This window comes from Triticum dicoccoides, chromosome 6B (assembly GCF_002162155.2).
Source record: "Triticum dicoccoides isolate Atlit2015 ecotype Zavitan chromosome 6B, WEW_v2.0, whole genome shotgun sequence".
Taxonomy (NCBI): domain Eukaryota; kingdom Viridiplantae; phylum Streptophyta; class Magnoliopsida; order Poales; family Poaceae; genus Triticum; species Triticum dicoccoides.
In genome coordinates, this window is record NC_041391.1 from 23582821 (window position 1) to 23592286 (window position 9466).

General features: G+C 43.2%; 1 pseudogene; it reads left to right on the forward strand.

The window, feature by feature from the left end:
* Positions 1-773: 773 nt before the first annotated feature.
* LOC119320595 lies at positions 774-6529 on the forward strand (annotated as a pseudogene).
* The last annotated feature ends 2937 nt before the right edge of the window (positions 6530-9466 follow it).

The following is a 9466-nucleotide window of genomic DNA, read 5'->3' on the forward strand; positions in this document are numbered from 1 at the left end:
TGAGCTCGAGGAGGGGATCGGCTAGTGTGAAGAGAATCCAGAGGAGCAGGCGGTGGTCGATGGCGAGCCAGGAAGGATCGGGTGTGGCAGGGGGAGGGTGGAGGACGTGGTCCTGGACGCGGTGCTGAAGAAGGACATAGTTGAAGAACTTGCCCCACTTGATGTAGTTGTTGGATCGAGTTTGAAGGTGATGTGGTTGGAGATGTGGTCTTGATGAAAATTGAGGAAGTAAGGATCAGCAGGGGAACGACCATGGTCGAGAGAGCGGAAGTGGCAGCGGGAGGGGAGGAACCAGGAGGAGGGGAGGACTTGGCGACGGCGTCGACGGCCGCGGCGGCGGCGGCGTCAGGAGCAGGGAGGTCGCCGAAGATGTCCTCAAACGCCATGGAGAACTGATACCAAGTTGAAGAGTAGAGTGGCTCAATATGCTTCTATTGTATTGATATTCAGAGATTGTTACAGAGTACAATATATAGAGGGAGAGAGCCCAACGTCTCCCGTGAGAAGAGGCACGCAGGCCACAACAGGAGAGTGGTTAGCGATCCTAAGATCTAGGGGAGGTACAACAGCTTACAGAATACAAAGGACTCTGTACAGATACATTGATACAGCACTGATACATACATGTTAACAAAGCCCGTGCCAAGCGCTCCGCTTGAGACATGCCACATGATGCGCGCCGTTTGTTACTAGTAGTACTCTTTGTGGAGGATCGATTGTTATTGCACTCTCTCCATCTCAAGATAGTTGGTGATCACAATCACGCTTGCAACATGCCACATGATGCACGTTGTTTGTTACTAGTGCTCTTTGTGGTTTCTTTTAATCATGTGGCAGCAAATTCGACGAGGTCACTCGGGCCATCTCATGAGCATCCGAGGAGATTATTGCATCACATAGCAGTTCCATCCCTGAACAGCAGTTCTGAGGTCACTGGTTCAGTTTCGAAGCAAGCGGCGGCTTCGGCCCAAGGAGTGGATCGAATTGGACATGTAAGTTTTTTTGAGTTGCATGTATGTTTTAAATGCTAGTGTTATTATCCCTCATGCGTGTGACATTTCGCAATTCCATTTTTGTTAAAAGAAAATATAGTCCCAAACATATTTTTTTTGAGAAATACATGTAGTTTTATTCATACTCATAACAATACAGGTACACATTTTTTATAGAAAAAACACCTCTCCATGTATTAATTCAATAAAACGTTATTACAACCATGTAGCGCTGAAAACTATTCCAAAGAATATTGTCTGATCAACTATCAAAACTAAATTTAGCAATTTCATGCGCCACCGCATTGGCCTTCCTATTAATTTTAGACAATTTGAAGCTGTTCAAAAGCTTGATGATGACAAACGCTTCCTTGTTGAGGTCAACCAGTGGTGATTTGTGAAAACTTTATGTTGCAAGGGAAGAAACCACAAACACTTTCTTTTACAGGTAAACGCTTCCTTGTTGAGGTCAACCAGTGGTGATTTGTGAAAACTTTATGTTGCAAGGGAAGAAACCACAAACGCTTTCTTTTACAGGTACACCGGTTTGGATCTAAGATCCAAGAAAATACAAATTAACTCCTATAACTAAGAATTGCAACAAAATCTTTTGGAAACACTTTCTTGGAGGTATCAAACTGTGCTAGAAAAAATATTTTAAAGACTTTGCTATAAAGGTTGCAATTGGACTGGAGCAATGATGTTGTCGCTCTTGCACCCGCACGAACATTACACATAAGGGCTTTTGAAAGCGCCTTGAGTTACCATGATCGATGAACGTACTTGGGCCGAGGATTATCCCCTAGAAGTGCAGTCCGTCGAATCATGATATCTACAACATCGTGTCGATGAAAGATTTCAGATCCACAAAGAATCAAACCAACAATTTTTTTGACACACCAACAAAAACTCATCAAATCTAAATAATCAGATCGGTGAGGAGGACAAAAAGCTCTCTAACCTCATGGCACCGCAAAAATAACGTGAGTAAATATATTCCCACAAAATACCGTCCCAAACATGGTCTCTCAAACCCTATGGAAGTAGCCAAGAATTGCATGTGTTGGTAATATTTTAATTATCCAAGTCTTAAAATGCATTAGTATGTATTAACCCAGAGAAACCGTTCACTTCCTTGAAAAATAGAAGAAATATATTGTTGCCTAACTTCTACACGCCTATGATTTCAACTGTTGCCTAATACAACGTTCCTTGCTGACACTGGAGTAGTTCTATCCCTATGTATTTATAATAGTCTCTGTTTGCTTTGTAGGGAGTAAATCTCAAAGTACCTTCTTGTGTGTCGAAGCTTGTCTCCGGGCCCCTGCCAGCAATCAAAACTGACTCACCTGACCAGTTCCGCAGCAAGCTTCGACTCCCACACTTTGCGAAGCCAAGCCACTATGAGCTACATTTCCGCCCCAACCTCGTCTCTTACACCTTCTCCGGTGTGGTGGCAGTCAATGTCACCGTCATAACACCCACCCGTTTCCTCGTTCCCAATGTTGTGGAACTCATGGTTGACCCTGCTTCCATAAAATTTAAGGTATACAATGGTCCACCGACATGTAAAGAAAAGACAAGCTCTCAAAAGATGTTTCATTCCCCACATCACATAATAAATCTTGTCTTGATTAGTTATGTATGGCTATTGCGATGTTTAGTGCCGACCGAGGTGGTGTTTTTTAAGGATGATCAAATTATGGTGATTGGTTTTCAGAAAGAGCTTCCAGTAAGTGAAGGTGTGCTCAGGATGCACTTCAATGGCACTCTCAATGATGAGACGAGGGGATTTTTCAAGAGGTATGAGTTCCTTATTGTGTGTGTGTGTGTGTGTGTGTGTGTGTGTGTTGGGCAGTGCTATTTTACTGTTCTGGGTAGAATAACTACTTTACACACAAGGCAGAAAAAATAGTAAGCCATGTAGGAAAAATAGCAAGACATGCAAACATGAAAAAATATCAGAACACATATCAACGTATAGCTCATGCTCAGAAAATCCCAATAGATAGAATTTTGCATATCAATCATATGGAGCGATATACCAAAGGAGAGAGAACAACTGAACTACCGGTTTCTATATGTTCGAAACTTGGTAGGACGCCACAATCACTAGCTAGCTTACAACAAGTCATATCAATGTTGAAACTTCAAAATACACTTACATTATGCGTGCACAACTAATATTACTGTTTTTCTTGTTTCATGCTTTTGTTATTTATTTTGCTTTCGGTAGGTATAAGGGGAAGATAGCAAACATGGCGGCGACAAACTTTCAACCCGTGGATGCTCGGCGGTGCTTTCCTTGTTGGGATGAGCTTGCTTTCAAGGTAATTATTATAGCATGATTAATAAGATTTCTAGGTTATCTAGATGCTTGATCTATTTTTGTCCTTCCTTGAGCATCATTGTTCACTAATTCATAAGTTGACTATTTTTTAGGGGTAAGCACTTTTACCTCCTCATCAGAAATATTGACTTTCCCTTCATATGTGCACCATGGCCTCAATAAGGTCAGCTCTATTTCCTAACATGTTCTCTCATGTCATTTGAATATTTCAGGCTAAGTTCAAAATAACATTGGAAGTTCCATCTGAGTTGGTAGCACTGTCCAACATGCATGTATCTAGTTAGATAGTGGTTGGTCCTATCAAGATTGTCGAATTTGAGGAATCGCCTCTAATGTCAACTTACTTAGTTGCCATGGTTGTTGGTATTTTTGACATTGTAGAGCATGTAACATCACATGGTATCAACTCCATTTTTCTTGTTACATTGACATCAACCATTTAAATGTCATTACCACTTTCCATTATTCTATTTCCGGGCACTAGAGTTCGTGTGTACACTGAAGTTGGTAAGAGTGAATAAGGGAAATTTGCATTGGATGTTGGAGTGAAGTCATTGGATTTCTATAATGAGTAAGATCAAAACCAACCTTTGTCATTAATTAAAATGGTTTCAAGAGAAGAACATGAACGATTATAATGAAGTCTCTCAAGATATGGATGTTATAGATAGAATAACTAACCAAGTGTTTATTTCGTCAATGTTGTATTTACTTTGGCACTCCTTATGCACTCTCTAAATTGGATATGATTGGTATTAGCAACTTTAGTTGGATGGGCATGGAGAACTATGGATTGGTTACTTTCGAAATCCAAGATTTGCTATTTAATGAGACATCTTCAACATCTACCAAACAACACGAAGGATGGACCATAAGTCATAAAGTTATTTTGTTGCATTATTACATCATTTACTATTCACAACTTAAACAACTTATGTGTTCTTACCTAACCAATTTAGAAGTGAATTACATTATTTAAATTGATAGTGGCTATATTTAACTATTATACCTTTGTTTGGGATTACTGGAGTTTTGTGAAGGCAAGCTTTGTTTATTGATCTAAACACTATTATGTCTAGATTGCCGTTACCGTGGCACATGAATTGGCTCATCAGTGGTGTGGCAATCTTGTAACCATGGAGTGGTGGAATCACTTATGGCTAAGTGAGGGACTTGCTACATGGGTAATTTGATGACTCGACATTTCATGATATGACCAAGCTACTTGCATATATTGAATACACTCATTGTTTTAACAGATGGCCTATCAAGCTGTAGATTCTATTTTTCCTAAATGGAATATTTTGATGGAGTTTCTTGATAGTACAATTTCTACTCTTAAATTGGATTCAATAACTGGGTCACACTCTATCGAGGTAATGACAATGGTTGATACTGTAGCATGGCATGATCATGTGGTTGGAATTGTTATGCATTTGAAATGATGTGCATTAATATTTATACGGATACACTCTATACCTAGACTCTATTTTCTATTGAAACATAAGAATAGTTGGACCTTTCAGTTGATAATGACACAGACTCTATTTTCTATTTTCTGCTGTGATTTATTTTTTATCATAGTAGATGATGATAATTTATATATGTTAATCTGAAATCCTAGGACATCATTGGTTAATTCGTTGTTGACTCTTGAAAGGTCCGTGGAATATGACAATTTTTCAAAAACTACTGACATAGCAGACAAAAATTGTATTAGGAAAATACATAGTAGATTTATTATTTTAAACAACTAGAAATTGTGCAAAAAGAATTATTTCAAAAACTTTGTATGAATGTTGTCTTCGCTAACTGGGATGCATCTATCAATATTAGCTTGCCATGGATACATCCAACCTAAAGACAATGTGGCAAAACATGACATGTAGCCATCTTTGAAACTAATGATGTTCCAAAGTTGTTCTTTGGGTTATTCTTCCAAAAGCAACAGGTTATTCTTGTTTGGGTCATACCCGTCACTAATATGGCATCATGCCCAGGCAATTATTGGTCCAAGTAGCATAGATGACTATTTGGGCTATTCTTCACCCAACCATCATTCAAACTAATGATGTTCAAAAGTTGGAGTGTGAGAAAGGGTCCAAGGCAATGGTGGTTGAGGCCCCATGCTTCACACCACGACCAACCTCACTCAACATTGCATGCCATGGGAACAATATCTTACACTTGGCACCATTGCTTTTGTGTTCTATCTCTCTTCCCATGTCCAATTTACTAAAAAGTAATAATCATAAATGTTTTACTAGTATTTTAAGATGTAATTTGTTGTCCGTTAAAAAAGACCACTATAGATTTCTTAACAAGAAAGACTAATGTGCGGTCATCTTCTTGAGTTCTCTGGTGAAAGCATTCACAAGAGGAACACTACACAAGGGTTCAAGCTCTTATAGAGTTAAGGGGGTTGGATGGAACAAAGTTTGTGGTATTGTGGCACTATGTGTTGGTAGCTGGGTTGGGGTTGTTCTGTAATACCAACAGTTGGTCTAATTAACATGTTGTTTATATGTGGAGAACAATCTATCTTTGATGTATTAACGGTAGGTGTGTAAACACCGATATTTGGTATTTTGATGTATTAACGGTAGGTGTGTAAACACCGGTATTTGGTATATTGATGTATTAACGGTAGGTGTGTAAACACCGGTATTTGGTATATTGATGGATGCTTATAAAACACTAAAAGTAATGTATGTTCTTACAGAAGACCTTCTCAAATACCTGTAACAAAGTAGGATTTTGCAAGATGTTTCAAACATGTGCAGTCCAGGATGTCATTATTCGTACAAATGCAGGACATAAGTTAGTCAGGGCTAGCATACCCTAAGAGAAGTATCCAATAAATCACAAGTGGGTGGGGTTTAATTTTTTCACTCAGTATGTAGTCTCTCAAAGTTCCGTTTGTAGTTATATGATATTTCTCCTTTATTTGTCTAGTTCTACGAAATTAACTACAGAATATTGAAATTGATACTAATTACTTTTATTCTCATACATTATGTTATACATCAAATTTGGTAATTTCATCAACATAGATTCAGTTGGTTCATTTAAGATTTTTTTACTTTTCTAAATATTGGCTTTTAATCTTCTACATGCCCAGGATCAAATACACCATACCAGTGAAATCTTTGATATATTTGATGAAATCAACTATATTAAAGATTAGCCTTTGAATCGTGTTTATTTTCTCAACAGAAAATCGCGTCCAATCCAAAACAGCTATTCATGCTGGACACCCTGCCATGGACTCTTCGAGGGCTGACCTTGGAGCATCACCGGCTCACTGCCGGTCGCCGTCCTCGCCGCCGGTCGCCGTCCTCGTCGCCGTCCTCGCCGCCGCCCGCCCCGCTGCACCGGCCGATCCCCCCTTCCCCTGTGTCTACCCTCCCATGAAGACGACGCCGCTCCTCGCTTGCAACCCCGCCGTTGAAGCTGCATCTCGTGGTCGTTTTGTGGCCCTCGTCGCCATTGGTTGCAACATGGCGTTGCTCCATGGTCGCACCCCGCCGTCGTTTGGTTGCAGCCTCGCCGTCAACCCGTCGCAGCCTCGCCGTCATAGCCATTGCTGGCTCTAGGTTGAAGCTTTTTCCATGGTCGGTTGAAGCTTTTTTCTTAGCTGCTTCCAGCTTTTTCATGGGGTTGAAGCTTTTCCGTCATGCCTGTTGAAGCTTTTTTTTTTCCATTGGTTGTAACTTCTACTAGGCCGGTTGAAGCTTTTTCCCATGTCCGTTTTCATATTCGGTTGTACCAGTACCTCACCCTGATTACTCAACGTAGCAAAAAAGTCTGCTGGTTGTAGCAAATAGGTGTGACGGTTCCAGCAAAAAAGAAGCTCGCCAGTGTCGTCCAACTGATTATAGCGTTGATGGCTAATTTCTATGGTTCCAGCAAAACTTGATGCCGGATGTAGCAATTTGTGTCACTGGATGCAGCTCCGGCGACCTGTTCCCCGCACATAATCTCATCGACTTGTATCATTTTTTGCCGCCGGTTCCAGCACACCAGATAGCCGGTTCCAGCACGGGCGCACAGTGGTTGTAGCACCGCGATATCGAGGTCGTAGCAGTGCACGACGCCAGTCACAACGCCGCTCACCATGGTTGTAGCACACTCCACGACGGCGACGAGGCCCTGGTTGTAGCAATATCGAGGGGCTCGCCGGCCAAGACAGAGAGGAAATTGCTGGTGAGCGTGGCCATGAAATCGACGACCAACGACGTGTCCTTGTAGCAGCCTCATGTGGTTTTATTGCAGGGGGAGGAAGGGGGTAGAAGCAGCTCGCAGGAGAAGGCTCATGGTGGTGCGAGGTAGAAGAAAGAGAAGAGACAGCAACGTTTCTGAAGATATGATTTTTGTGGCCACAAAACGGTTGGTGCAAAAAAGATAAAAGTCAGCGCGTGGGCTAGGGCACGTGGCTATGTGGGATAGGTGCGCGAGCGAGCAGAGCCAGGGCGACCGGCGCAAGCTTCAGCCGGTCGTCCGGCCACAATCGTTTCCTTATTATTAAAGAGAATTATTATTCCTTTGCTGAAGATCAAGGTCAATTACTTTTTTTCTGAAGTTGTTGTTGTGCCGAATCACAATGACCAGTAGTCTAAAGTCCATACTTGGACTCAAAAAAGAGTCCACATTATGTACGTAATGCCCAATCCGTCTATTCCTTTAGCGACCTTCCCAAGCAGAACTTTTTCCCCAACAAATCTACTCGTACACGACATGAGCGGCCAGGGCAGCGACGAGGTGACTTCGCGGCTGGAAGACGATGATCTTCTCTCGGAGATCCTCCTCCGCCTCCCCACGTTACCCTCCTCGCTCCCGCGCGCCTCGCTCGTCTGCAAGCGCTGGCAGCGCCTCGCCACCGACTCCATCTTCCTCCGCCTCTTCCGCGGCCGCCACCTCAAGCCCCCCATGCTTGGCGCATTCAGTAAGGCCTCCGTCGCCGGAGAAATCGTATTCACCCCGCTTCTCGACCCTCCCGACCGCATCCCCACCGAGCGCTTCTCCCTGCGAGTTTGCGGAGAGGACGCCCCTGATGTGTGCCACGTGTTCGGGAGCCGCCATGGACACGTCCTCGTCATCAACTGGAGGACACTGGAGCTCGCGGTGTTTGACCGCCGCACCATAGTCATCCCGCCGGAATGCGGCGATAGTGGGCTCATCATCGACAACGGGGCGGTGCTCTGCCTCTGCGCTGCCCGAAACTACCAGGGCCACGTGCACGGAGACTGCCACTCGAGGCCCCTTAAGGTGGTATTGGTAGGCAGGGACAAGACAGTCCATCCTCAAGCCGCCTTCGCCAGGGTTTACTCCTCAGAGACTGGCATGTGGGGAGATATCATCTCGTCGGCCGAACCATGTACTGGTGCTCTTAGCCGGCACCCGTGCACCTTTATCGGAAGTGCTCTTTACTGGCGCCTAATTGGAGGTGGGGATGGCATACTTGAGTTCGACCTGGATAACCAGAGCCTGACTGTCATCGATTGGCCTACCGATGACCCTGTGCTTACCAACAGCTGCACCATCCGGGGAGAGGACGGCGGTGTTGGCGTCGCCCTCCTTTTGTACCCAAACCTCGAAATGTGGGATCGCAAGGTAAATCATCGTGGTGTTGCCACATGGGTGCTGCGGAAGACCACTGACATGACTGGGATGCTGGGTCCGGAGTCTGCGAATGCATATATAGTGGGGTACGACGAGGATGCCGATGCGGTTTTTATGTTGATACTGATAGATGGAGATCCATGCAGTCCTTTCTTGATCATCGTTCAGCTTGAGTCGATGAAGGTCAAGGAATATTATGGAAGCTCTATTGCGGAGAACTACTATTATTCGTTCAGAAGCTTCCATACTGCCGGTAATTGCTTCAATCACTATACATTACACATGGTTGCTTCTTGCTTGAATACCTCTACTGTGCTTCGAAGTGTTTATTACTAAGTTCGTTGTCCTGTTGGCTTGGTCCACGAAACTAATAGATGTGTTGGTTTTTACGTTACAGATAACTAATTTGACTAATTTTGCTGAAGAATTTAGAGAGTGGTTTTTCTACACCCCAGCTCGGTGCACCCACGCAAGAAAACATAGCAAAATATTTCAAAAAATT